Below are 10,392 nucleotides of genomic sequence, written 5' to 3'. Positions count from 1 at the left end.
CTTGAAAAAAAAAAAGATAATTTGCTTTCGAGCACAATAACCAGATATAAAGAGACGTGGTCACACATGTAGCGGCAGTATAGCTAACTATCATAATGACGGTTTGCTTAATTTATAAATCGATTGTAAATAATGCCTCACCGAGCCTGACCCTCTGCAATGCCTTGCAATAAAGCGGCAGCTTGGCATGATCGAGGACCAACAGTTGTTAATTAAATAAACTGATCTACAGTAACTCTAAGAGCCTCATATCAGAACATTTACTCAAGTCAATCAACGTGCGGTCACATCGGAGCAATCGGCAGGTTTAGAATCCACTTCAGTGAACATCCACATCCATGTTGTATTCCCAGCGACATTCCAGACCTTTTCCCTCTTGGAAACAAATATTTTTTCCAAGATGTCAGATGTTCATAGTCATTAGCCACTTCCTTGTTTTAAGCCCTGCTGCACTTGCGCAGTACATACTTCCATTAAAATAATGGAAATAAACTCAAAAGGCTTTATTTACTAACAAATTGAGCAAAAACAAAGCATAAAACAGCAAAATAACAACTAATATGCCAGCAGGACATAATAATATTTCATAAAAACTTTGTATGCAACTAGAGTGAGCTGACGTATAATAAATAAAAAAAAGTAAAATAACGTGGCTATGTACGTTTTGGAGTGGGACTGCACAATATCAAGAGTTGCTAAATATTACAATACGATTGTTGATTCCTATCCTGACTCATCATTTTTCAGTTATCACAATGTCTCGACCTTGCTTTGTTAGCTTTAGCATCTTAGCAACTAAAAATATACCAGATCCAGCCAAATATTGCATTCAATTAGTCCCTTGTAACTGTGATATTACAGATATTAATATTGAAGTGATGGCTGTAGTTCAATTGTTGTTCAGCTGTACCTCAGACCTCTTAACAGCTTCCTCCGTCACCTCTGTGGTCTCGTTCTTGGTCTTCATGATGCTGTTTTTATATTGAATTCTCTAAAAAACAAAAGCATCAACAACAACAACTCTGAAGCCTTCACAGAGAAGCTTTTCCTTATACTGGGGTATAACTGCAGTTAGGTGGACTCCAGTACCTATTGGTGACTTTGAGATATTGGTTGCATAGAATATTATTTAGGATATCAGAGTCAAACTGACTGAATACAAATGCACTCCATAGCCTTTGTTCAGATGTTGGTTTATAAAAAAAGTTTGTAACAAATTTCTTCCACTTCACAATCATGCACTACTTGTGTTGGTCTGTTACATAAAGTCCTATTACAATGTATCGACAGTTGTGGTTGTTATTTAAAATCTTACAACATTGTGCTTTGAAATTGACGTGAGGTCAGTTTCTATCCTTGTTTGCCATTAGGGACTCTCCAGCTGACTCTTTTGTTTAAATCGTCAGGGCGGCACCACTGATGGCGACCAGTGTCACTGTTGCGCCGGCTCCGCTCCCGTTCCCCGGCTAGGAGAAAACCGTCTCCCGCAAGCTCAAGCACGGTTCACACCAACCAAGGGAAGAGATAAGCGACCAGGAGGAAAAACACAGTTTCAGAACACCCAGGCCGTTTCTTTCCGGGGTGGATGACAGACTGCATTACAATCCCCTCGTCATATCTGACGCTGTACGAGAAAACTCTGCTGGTTCTGAATGTCAGTCGGATAAAGACGATGGAAGACGAGTCGATGTTGCAGAGCTCAACGCGCCTCCCTTTTGGCAACAGAGCAAGCAACCGGTACAGCGTGAGTGCTTCGCGGCACCGTGTGGGGGGCTCCAGCTCAAACAATACGCTTCTCGATATTAGCGTTTCACAAAGCTTCTGAATCTCGGACCCCGTTCTGCGCTGTCCTCCAACAGTGAGCCAGTTGCTCCAGATGTTTAAGTGACCCACGAGCCTTCCTTAAATGCAGACCAGAGTACGCTTCCCTGTCCCTCGACCTCACCCAGAGACCCGACCCAGTAGAAATGGGTAGACGTGTTGCCGCTACTATTCAAAAGTGTCTGTTTTGAGGGGACAGGATGAAGCCGTCTGATGTGTCGCGGCTTCTCTTGGAGCTCAGCAAGTTGCATCCAGGACAGGATGCCTTTGCTGAGAAGTGACCACCGCTTCGGCATGCTCCTCCAGTATTCCTGTGGAGCACCTCGGCGTCTTCTCTGAGCTACAGCTGCTGGAGGTGTTGCAGTCCTTTGTGTGGCTGGAGATCACCCTCGTCCCCACAGCATGCTCGAGGAGTACGAAGCCGAACTGCTCCGACCGGGCCAACCAGCTGACTTTACATCAGCTGTTACTAGCCGCTGACTTGTGGCGCTGTATTGGGAAGCGGGTGCCGCAGTTTTTGCAGCGCTTCTATGTCTCGGCTCACCATCATGTGGGGCAATTAGGAGTCCCTGAGTTGGTGCACCTGCTTTATATAATCGGAGAAGGAAGGGACTGTCCAAAAGACTTGATCCGTCCTGTAGAGCAACTTCTCATGCGTCATTTAGCACAACTGTATCCTGAAGAGGTTGGGACTGTATGTCTGGGACTCTTTAAATCCCAAACTTCACTGTCAGAAGGCGCAGTCACTCGCATTGTCGATAAGGCACTCTCCTTTGTGACCGACATGGGTGACTTTGCAATGGTGAATGTGCTGAAATACATGCGTTTCAGTTATCTTTATCACAAGACGTGGCTGGAGGCCATGGCGCAGGAAGTTCCCCGACGAGCCCCTCAGATGGGGGTCCCGAGCCTGATGCATGTGACTTTAACTTGTTCAGCTCTTCATTACCGCAACGTCAGCATCCTGGCTTCGGTTGCGGAGAGAGTCCCCGCTCTAGTGCCCCATTGCAGGAGTAAAGACTCTAGCAAACTCCTGTGGGGCTTTGGCACCTTAGGGTTTCTTCCAGCTCAGTGTCCGGGTTTCTATCCGAGCCTGACAGAGGCCATGAGGCAGAGGAAAGCAGAGTTCCATCGATTCCCCGAACACCTGCTGACTGGCCTCCTAGGTTTGGCTTTTGTGTCCGAATTCCCAGAGGACCTTGTTGCATTAGCTCTAAGCCCCGAGTTTGTCGACTTGGCGCTGAGAAACTCCAAGCTGGAGCTGAAGAAAGACTTGTTCACCCTGGATGCTGCTGTGGCTCTGGAGCTGCCTCAGTGGAAAGGCCCGAGGCTAGGTGGCGAACTCAGGGAAGAGGTGGCGGAAATGCTGTGGAAGTTTGCGCAGTCGGAAGTTTGCCTGAAACCAGAGGTCTTGGAGGCAGAGTCGGCTCTTCAGGATCTTCTCGGAGGAGACAAATTTGTATGCAAGAGGATGATCCTGCCCCACACTCGCTCCATCGACCTGGAAGTACATCTCGACTCCAACGGACAGCCGGTACCCGTGGACCTACTGTGTCCAAAACAGAGTTCCAACGTGATTCCTTCTCTCCAAAGCTGGGAGAAAATGAACCTAGGAGTAACTATCACTGACAAACTTTTAGCACAGTTATTAAAAGGCAAAAACTCAAACGATTCTTTAGATTCCTCTGTCAGAGTTACAGCCACACCGCGCAAAAGGCTGCCACCTGACGAAGGTGGGAGACTGTTTGACTCCGTTCTCGATCTGACCAATGACATGATAGAAACCCTCACCAAACCCAGCCGCAGAGGCTCCACTCACCAGGACCCCAGTCACCAAGGCCCCATAAAACTCGCCGTCCAGATCTCGAGCCGGAACCACTACTGCATACATTCCCAGCAGCTGTTGGGGCTTCACGCCATGAAGAGGCGGCACTTAAAGATGGCGGGATACAGGGTGGTAGAGTTGGGCCATCAGGAGTGGTCTTCGACGCTGAGGAAAAGCAGGGCGGAGAAGCTGTCGTATCTGCACTGCAAAATCTACGACAGTCTGTGAAAGCGATCAAATCGAACGGTATTGCAAAAATGTTTACGGCTCCTTTGCATTCTGGATTAACGAGTATGCGCAAAGCACTGAAACATCTCCTGGGTGGATTTGTTAATTCCTTTTGTTTTGTTGTTTGTTTTGTGCGGGCAATGGATTTCTACACTGTATTCACCGCTCTTAGAATGTCAGAGTTTTGCAACATGATGCGATGAGACCATAAAAAACTAATAAAAACTTTTTTCTGACCTTTAATGTGACGTATATCCCATCAAATTAATTTAGAAAAAGAATATCAGGGAAAGAAGTGTCAAAATACAAGAACTACCTTAACTTGTTTCACAGTTAAGGTAATAGTTTGCTAATATGCATTTTCATTCAAAAACAGATTATATTTCATGCTTCATGTACTGTATGTATGAAATGGTGACCCCAAAAAATGCATGTCAGGTTTCATTTAAACCAATTTTAGAATATTTTGTCCCAAAATATCTTTTCCGAAAGAAAAGGTGTCTGTTTTGGAAACCGTACTCCTTATGCTAGACATAAACAATATGGGGGGCATATAGTACTTTTTAGGATCTTCCTGCAGCTTTAGTGCTGCTGCCATGTCCAATGTCGGCGTTGTTTCTCCAGTTTTGGAATAATGTAAGAGTTACACATTTTCTCCAAGTAATGCTGACTGTTCCTGCCGCCATACAATAGGGTTTTGTTCTGTATCCTCAATTAGATGATGTTTATGCTCTAAAACCTCTCATCATGGTTTTAGCCAAAAGATGCATTAAGAACATTTCAGGTACACTTGAACTTTATTTATTTTCTATTCTTCTAATCAAAAATCATCATGAGCTCAAGAAAACTGAATGACTACAATTGAATCCAAATGTGCATAAATAATTTGTGGGGTGTGCACAGTTTTTTTTTTTTTTTTCAGTTGAATTCTACAGAATATCAGATTAAAGGTGGAAAGTGTAAAATGATTGAATTGAGATGAGTATAAAGGAAGACATTTTTTACACCACATAAACCTGACAGTTCACTGCGTCTGTACTTCTGAGATCTGTTGTATGCTTTGAAAAATATTTTGTGATTTACTTCTTTGGCTGCCAATGTTTTAGATGGGTCTGTTTTATTCAGCATTTTGATATTTTAGTCATTTTAGAGTCAACTGCAGTGCAAATGTATAGTATTATGGCTATGGAGATTATCATCTTCATATATTTTATTTTTTATTATGTTCAGACTCGAGGAATAAAAATGCTGCTGAAATCAAAGCTGTCTTTAAGAAAATGTTGATTCAATTTAATGCATGTTAAAAGCTGATGCAGCAAAGTTTAGATTGTTATCTTAAAGTATATGGGGGGAGGGGGGGCGGGGCTTTGAATAGATTTCATTTAACAAATAAGTCAATGAAAGCGGACCAGTAAAAACATTTATTTGAAATACCACATTAATGGCATAACTGGGGTTCTTCATCAGAAATATCGTTTTTAGATTGTGCGAAAGGAAATACATTTGGACTAGAATCTCTGGTTGAATTAAGGACGTTTAAGGATTAAGGACAGTTTTCAGCTACTTTTCAGTAGATGCCCTTGGAAGCGATCATTAATGCTGAAGAGCCGAGCAGGGAAACTGTTATATCTGCACAGGTAAAATCTATGACTAATTATGCAAAGACCTTCAAAAACTGATAGTGTTCCAGCGAAATGTGTTGCACATTTCTGAATCCACTTTTGCACCCCAAATATGAGCAAAATACAGAAATATCTAAACTTTACTAGGTAGGTACTTTAATCACACAGCAATGTCAGACCATGGCTTCAGGGGTGACATAGTGGTTGGAGCAGCGTGCTTGCACTCTGAGAAGGTTGCAAGTGCCTGGTGTGATCTTCACAGACTGCCATTCTGGGTCCCTGAGCAAGACCCTAAGCCCCAGATTTCTCCCCGGGCGCAGTGATAGCTGCCCACTGCTCCCTGAGGGATGGGTTAAATGCAGAAGACAAATTTCATTGGAACGTACGTTAAGATTTCTTCTTTCTTTCATGTTTTGTGCTTAAGTAGTTCTACACATAATACATATGTGTTATTTACTTTGTGCTTTCAAACTTTAATCAAAATGTTCTGCTTAAGATTGATACAACAGATGTTTATTAAAAAAAATAAAGCAAAGATGCTGCAGGGTTGTAGATTATTTGGTTGAGCTGGGAAATTATTAAAAAAAAAACAGTTTTTGTAGGACAAATTAAGCAAAAATAAAGTTATAAAGGAAAAATATATTTTCATTTAAAATGCATATTTAAAATATAATTTATTACTGGAAATAAAAACATTTTTTTTAAGTCTGAGAATCCTGTCTGAAAGCAACTTTAATGTAGAATTAATAGCCCACATTTAAAGTGTCAGGGATGCTAATAATAGAGCTGTAGCTCTCAACATGGTTTAAAATCAGTACTTCTGACATTCTGTAAACTTTGTCAGTGCAAAACATGATTTACCAATACAATGCAAACTAGGCACTGCTTAAATTCTAGTTTAAGCTGTCTTGGCATGCCAAGTGACAGACTGGTCACAACTCCACTGACCCTGGAAAATGCATCCTTTCACACTGGAGGAGAACTGATCCTCTCAGACGCAGCCCCGCTGACCTCCCTAAGCTTTTGGAAGATGACTTTGATCTGGGGGTTATGTGCCTGTCTGTCATTTTCCCGCCCGTCACATGGAAATCTGCTACTTCTGAGGCACTCTATTTGTCATGCATAGTTTTATTGAGGTGGAAAGAAAATACAAGGGCAGATTTCCTGCTGAACTTTATGAGATGAGGTTATTTATTTTTTTTGCCTTGTATAGCAGTCAAATGCTGCAACAACAACTGAACAATAGCAGACAGCTGGGCAGGTTATTTAATCGGAAAAACAGCCAAATTCCCAACTCATTTAGTGTAATTGTGTATCATGACAACACCTCTTTAATGTGATGGCCTCCGAGTCTGAAAGTGCGGTGATCAAAAAACGATAGAGAGGAATGATTCACTTGACGCTGATTTTGGCAAGTCGATTTTTAGTGCGTATGTGACGACTGAAACCATTTGCATGTGCTGAAACAGGTGTTGTTTTTGTTTTTGTCCCCACCTGAGAGCTGTGATAAATCCACGGATAAAGGACACACAGTTGTGGGGGGTCTTCTTAAAATTTGCACCCTCTACGTTTTCCTTTGTGTCCCTGACAACCGTGCCTTCGGTAATGTTGTTGGCTGCCTTTATGCTTGGGAAAAACAAAAGCAGATTCAAGGTCTCCTGTCAGAGACAGTGTCCAAAAAAATAGAAAAAGAAAAAACAACCAGCTGGATGAATACGTTTTTGCTGTTATTTTGCGCTTTAGGCAAGACGAGATTCTTTAAACATCCGAGCTATTCCACTTAACAGAGCTCAAAAGAAAACATCCAATAAATAACAAAATAAAACGGATATAGACAAAAAAATGTAAATGTTTCTGGTAGTCAAGCATATTTTAAAGCTGATCAAGTAAAAGTGAGTGAATTAAAAAAGTTTCCAAATGATTTTCACATTAATAATGGGGGGATGACGTTATTCAACACATCATGCCTCTATCTAAAGCAATCCAATAACACAGAAAAGTGAACCACAGTGAGACTAGTATGCATAAAACATGGGACAGTGGTAAATCTTCCCATACAAGAAAGCATTAAATCTTTATTTGTCATTACAATTGTACATTCCAACGAAATGCGTCTTCTGCATGTTTCCCATCCCTTAGGGAGCAGTGGGCAGCTTTACAGTGCCCAGGGAGCAACATGGGGCTAAGGTTCTGGCTCAGGAACCCACATGGTGGAAGTCTGTGGGATTCAAACTGAGTAATGCCTCAGAATGCAAGCATTTGAAGACAACCCTGCTAAAGTGACTCAGCATGCCAATTACTCATCCAGGAGGCCACCGAAGAACCCCAGAACAACATCTGAAGGCTTCACTTGCTTCAGTTAAGGTCAGAGATCACGATTCAACAATAAAGCCCACCCAAAAAGCAACATACTGATGATCCCAACGACCTTTGGGAAGATATGTTTTAGACTGGCAACACAAAAGTGGCACATTTCAGGAAAAACAGCATTCTACTAACGTGGTGATCTGGGCTGTTCTGTTGCGGACGTGTTGCCGTAAATCATGGAATCAAATTCTGTTCTTCAGCAGAAAATATGGAAGAAATATGCCTGGCTGTTGTTTCAGTCACATTCAAGTTATGTAGCAATGATCCAAAGGGCACCAGCAAGTCCGCCTCTGAACGGCACGCGAAAACCCAACCAAATTCTGGTTTGGAGTGAGCTTTAGTCAAAATCCGTGCTTGAGTCTAATTGAAATGTGGTGGCATGAGCTCCTGCCGTCCGTCCCTGCTCAGAAACGCTTGGACAGGGTTGAGCTGAAACAACGCTGCGAAGGAGAGTGGAACAAAATTCCTCCTCTGTGATGCAAAAGACTCACCGCTCGTTGTTGCGCAGGTTTGATGGCGCATGTTGCTGCTGAGGTTGCCACGAGCAGTTGGGTTTAGGGTGGCTTTTACTCTTTTACCCTTTGCTCATGTCTGTGAGAGCAGACGAGGGCAAAGGGGGGGTTCGTTTGAGTGTTGTCACAATAAACCTTTGAGAGGATCTGGGGGATTTAAAGAAATAAGTGGGATCAAGGTCATTGTTAAGTCATTAAAAGCTCCTTTAAACCAATTAATAGAATATACACAGGTAATGCAGATACTCCTTTTTTTTTGGCCTTCGTCAGCAATGGAGCAGCTGAAATTAGTTACTGTGATGTACTTGTTTAATCAGTCTACATCTTTCCTGTGTATTATAGTCTATGGTTGTAAAAGAGCAGCAGAAAGTACTGGTGGAGGGGGGGGGGGGGGGAGAAACAACTACCCATCTGTCCTCATTTTGTGGGAAAGCTTGATCACCCCCAGGAGGTGCAGTGAAGAAGGCTGCTCTATCCCTCCTCCCTAATCAGGATAAAAGAGGAGCAGGAACTGCAAGTAGCCTTGAAGTGCTATGTCTCAAAGTTGCCAGCAGAGGGCCTTCTTTACCCAGAGAACTTCAGCTTGTGCTGCACAGCTCTCTAATTGCATGGTGTTCTGGATGAATATTGTGCTGGTCACATTAGTTTCTCTGCACGGCGTGCAAAAGCTTACCTGTTGATGGGTCTGTTTCAGCCACAGGATAACACACTGCAAGAAAACTGACACTTTTACCTTTGTTACAAAGTATATTTTTCACCTATGATTACTTGCAACACTAATTCAAGTTAAAACAGGAACATACTCAGGGGCGTAAGGTGCATTTTGATAAGGCTAAAAGGAGTCAGTAAATAACTGGTGTTTCTCACAGATCTGAGGAAGCTCCAAAGAGGAGTCAAATTTGAGCCCTTTCAAGTTAGCGCTTCCCCTGCAGCTATAGATTTCACAGTTCTGACTGTGCAGAAAGCACGCTTTTGAAGTTGAGAAGATTTAATTTCTAATTTGGCACCATCTCTCTTTGAAATCAACTGTACCTCACCGTATTGTCGAACGTGTTATCTGTCAGAAAAATATTTTTTTGTGTTCTCACGTTGATGTTGGAGACAAAGCCGTGAACACAGTCTTTCTGTTGCTGAGCAGCAACGTATAATAAAAGCTGTCGTTCTGAAACTTTTTATTACAAGTACCGCCTCAGGAAGCCATAAAGTATCCAAGTACCATCATATTAAAAGACACTTTCTAAAACAGCATTCAGATGTTTTTGGTTTTATTTGCTTTGTCAGAAGAACAAAGTCTGCCTAACCCCAAAAATAAAATAAACTGTACTATAATACTTTGATAAAAAGTTAACTAAAATCCAAAATGATAAAAATGAAAGTACAAGTGAATACATAAATTAATGATAATTGTTATACTGTGCATGCTACATTACTTCAGCTGAACAAGCACTGCAGGTGTGGCTGAAAGATGCAGCTATAGCAAAATTTTCAGTTCAAGGTTGGAAATATTAACAGAAAGGTCGCCAACGTTTATTTCTCCCTTCAATATGGCAACCAAGCACTGAAATGTTTTGACAGTTACACTAAAAAATTGAAAAGAAACATTTGCAGATCTCATGTCTTTCACAAATATAGTGCTCTATCTGCTTCGCTTAACCTTCAGCTCCAGTGTCTGAATATACAAAATGCTGAGAAAATTTATTGTTATCATCTCATTGTTAATTTATGATCTAATTTCTAGGAATGTAAAATGCATAACTCTGAAGCACTTAAGTGCGGCACAAGGACCGTTTATGGTGAATATGTAACTATGTCCCTTGCACGCACCCAGAACTCTCTGCACCAAAGGGAAAATGACTTTGACAAAAGCCACATAACATGCAGGCTGTGTAAAACTAAAATAAGAATTTTTGAAACACGACAAACACAAGTACTTTGTCACTATGGTCATCAAGCTTTCTTAGGTCTATATTATTTATAACTCCATTGTAGGATTCTGAATCGCCATTGAATCAAATCA

General features: G+C 41.8%; 1 pseudogene; it reads left to right on the top strand.

The window, feature by feature from the left end:
• Nucleotides 1-1,470: 1,470 nt before the first annotated feature.
• On the top strand, nt 1,471-3,979 carry LOC118558862 (annotated as a pseudogene).
• The last annotated feature ends 6,413 nt before the right edge of the window (nt 3,980-10,392 follow it).

The sequence above is a fragment of the Fundulus heteroclitus genome, unplaced genomic scaffold, assembly GCF_011125445.2.
Source record: "Fundulus heteroclitus isolate FHET01 unplaced genomic scaffold, MU-UCD_Fhet_4.1 scaffold_168, whole genome shotgun sequence".
Taxonomy (NCBI): Eukaryota; Metazoa; Chordata; class Actinopteri; order Cyprinodontiformes; family Fundulidae; genus Fundulus; species Fundulus heteroclitus.
This window is presented reverse-complemented; position numbering and strand designations above follow the sequence as displayed.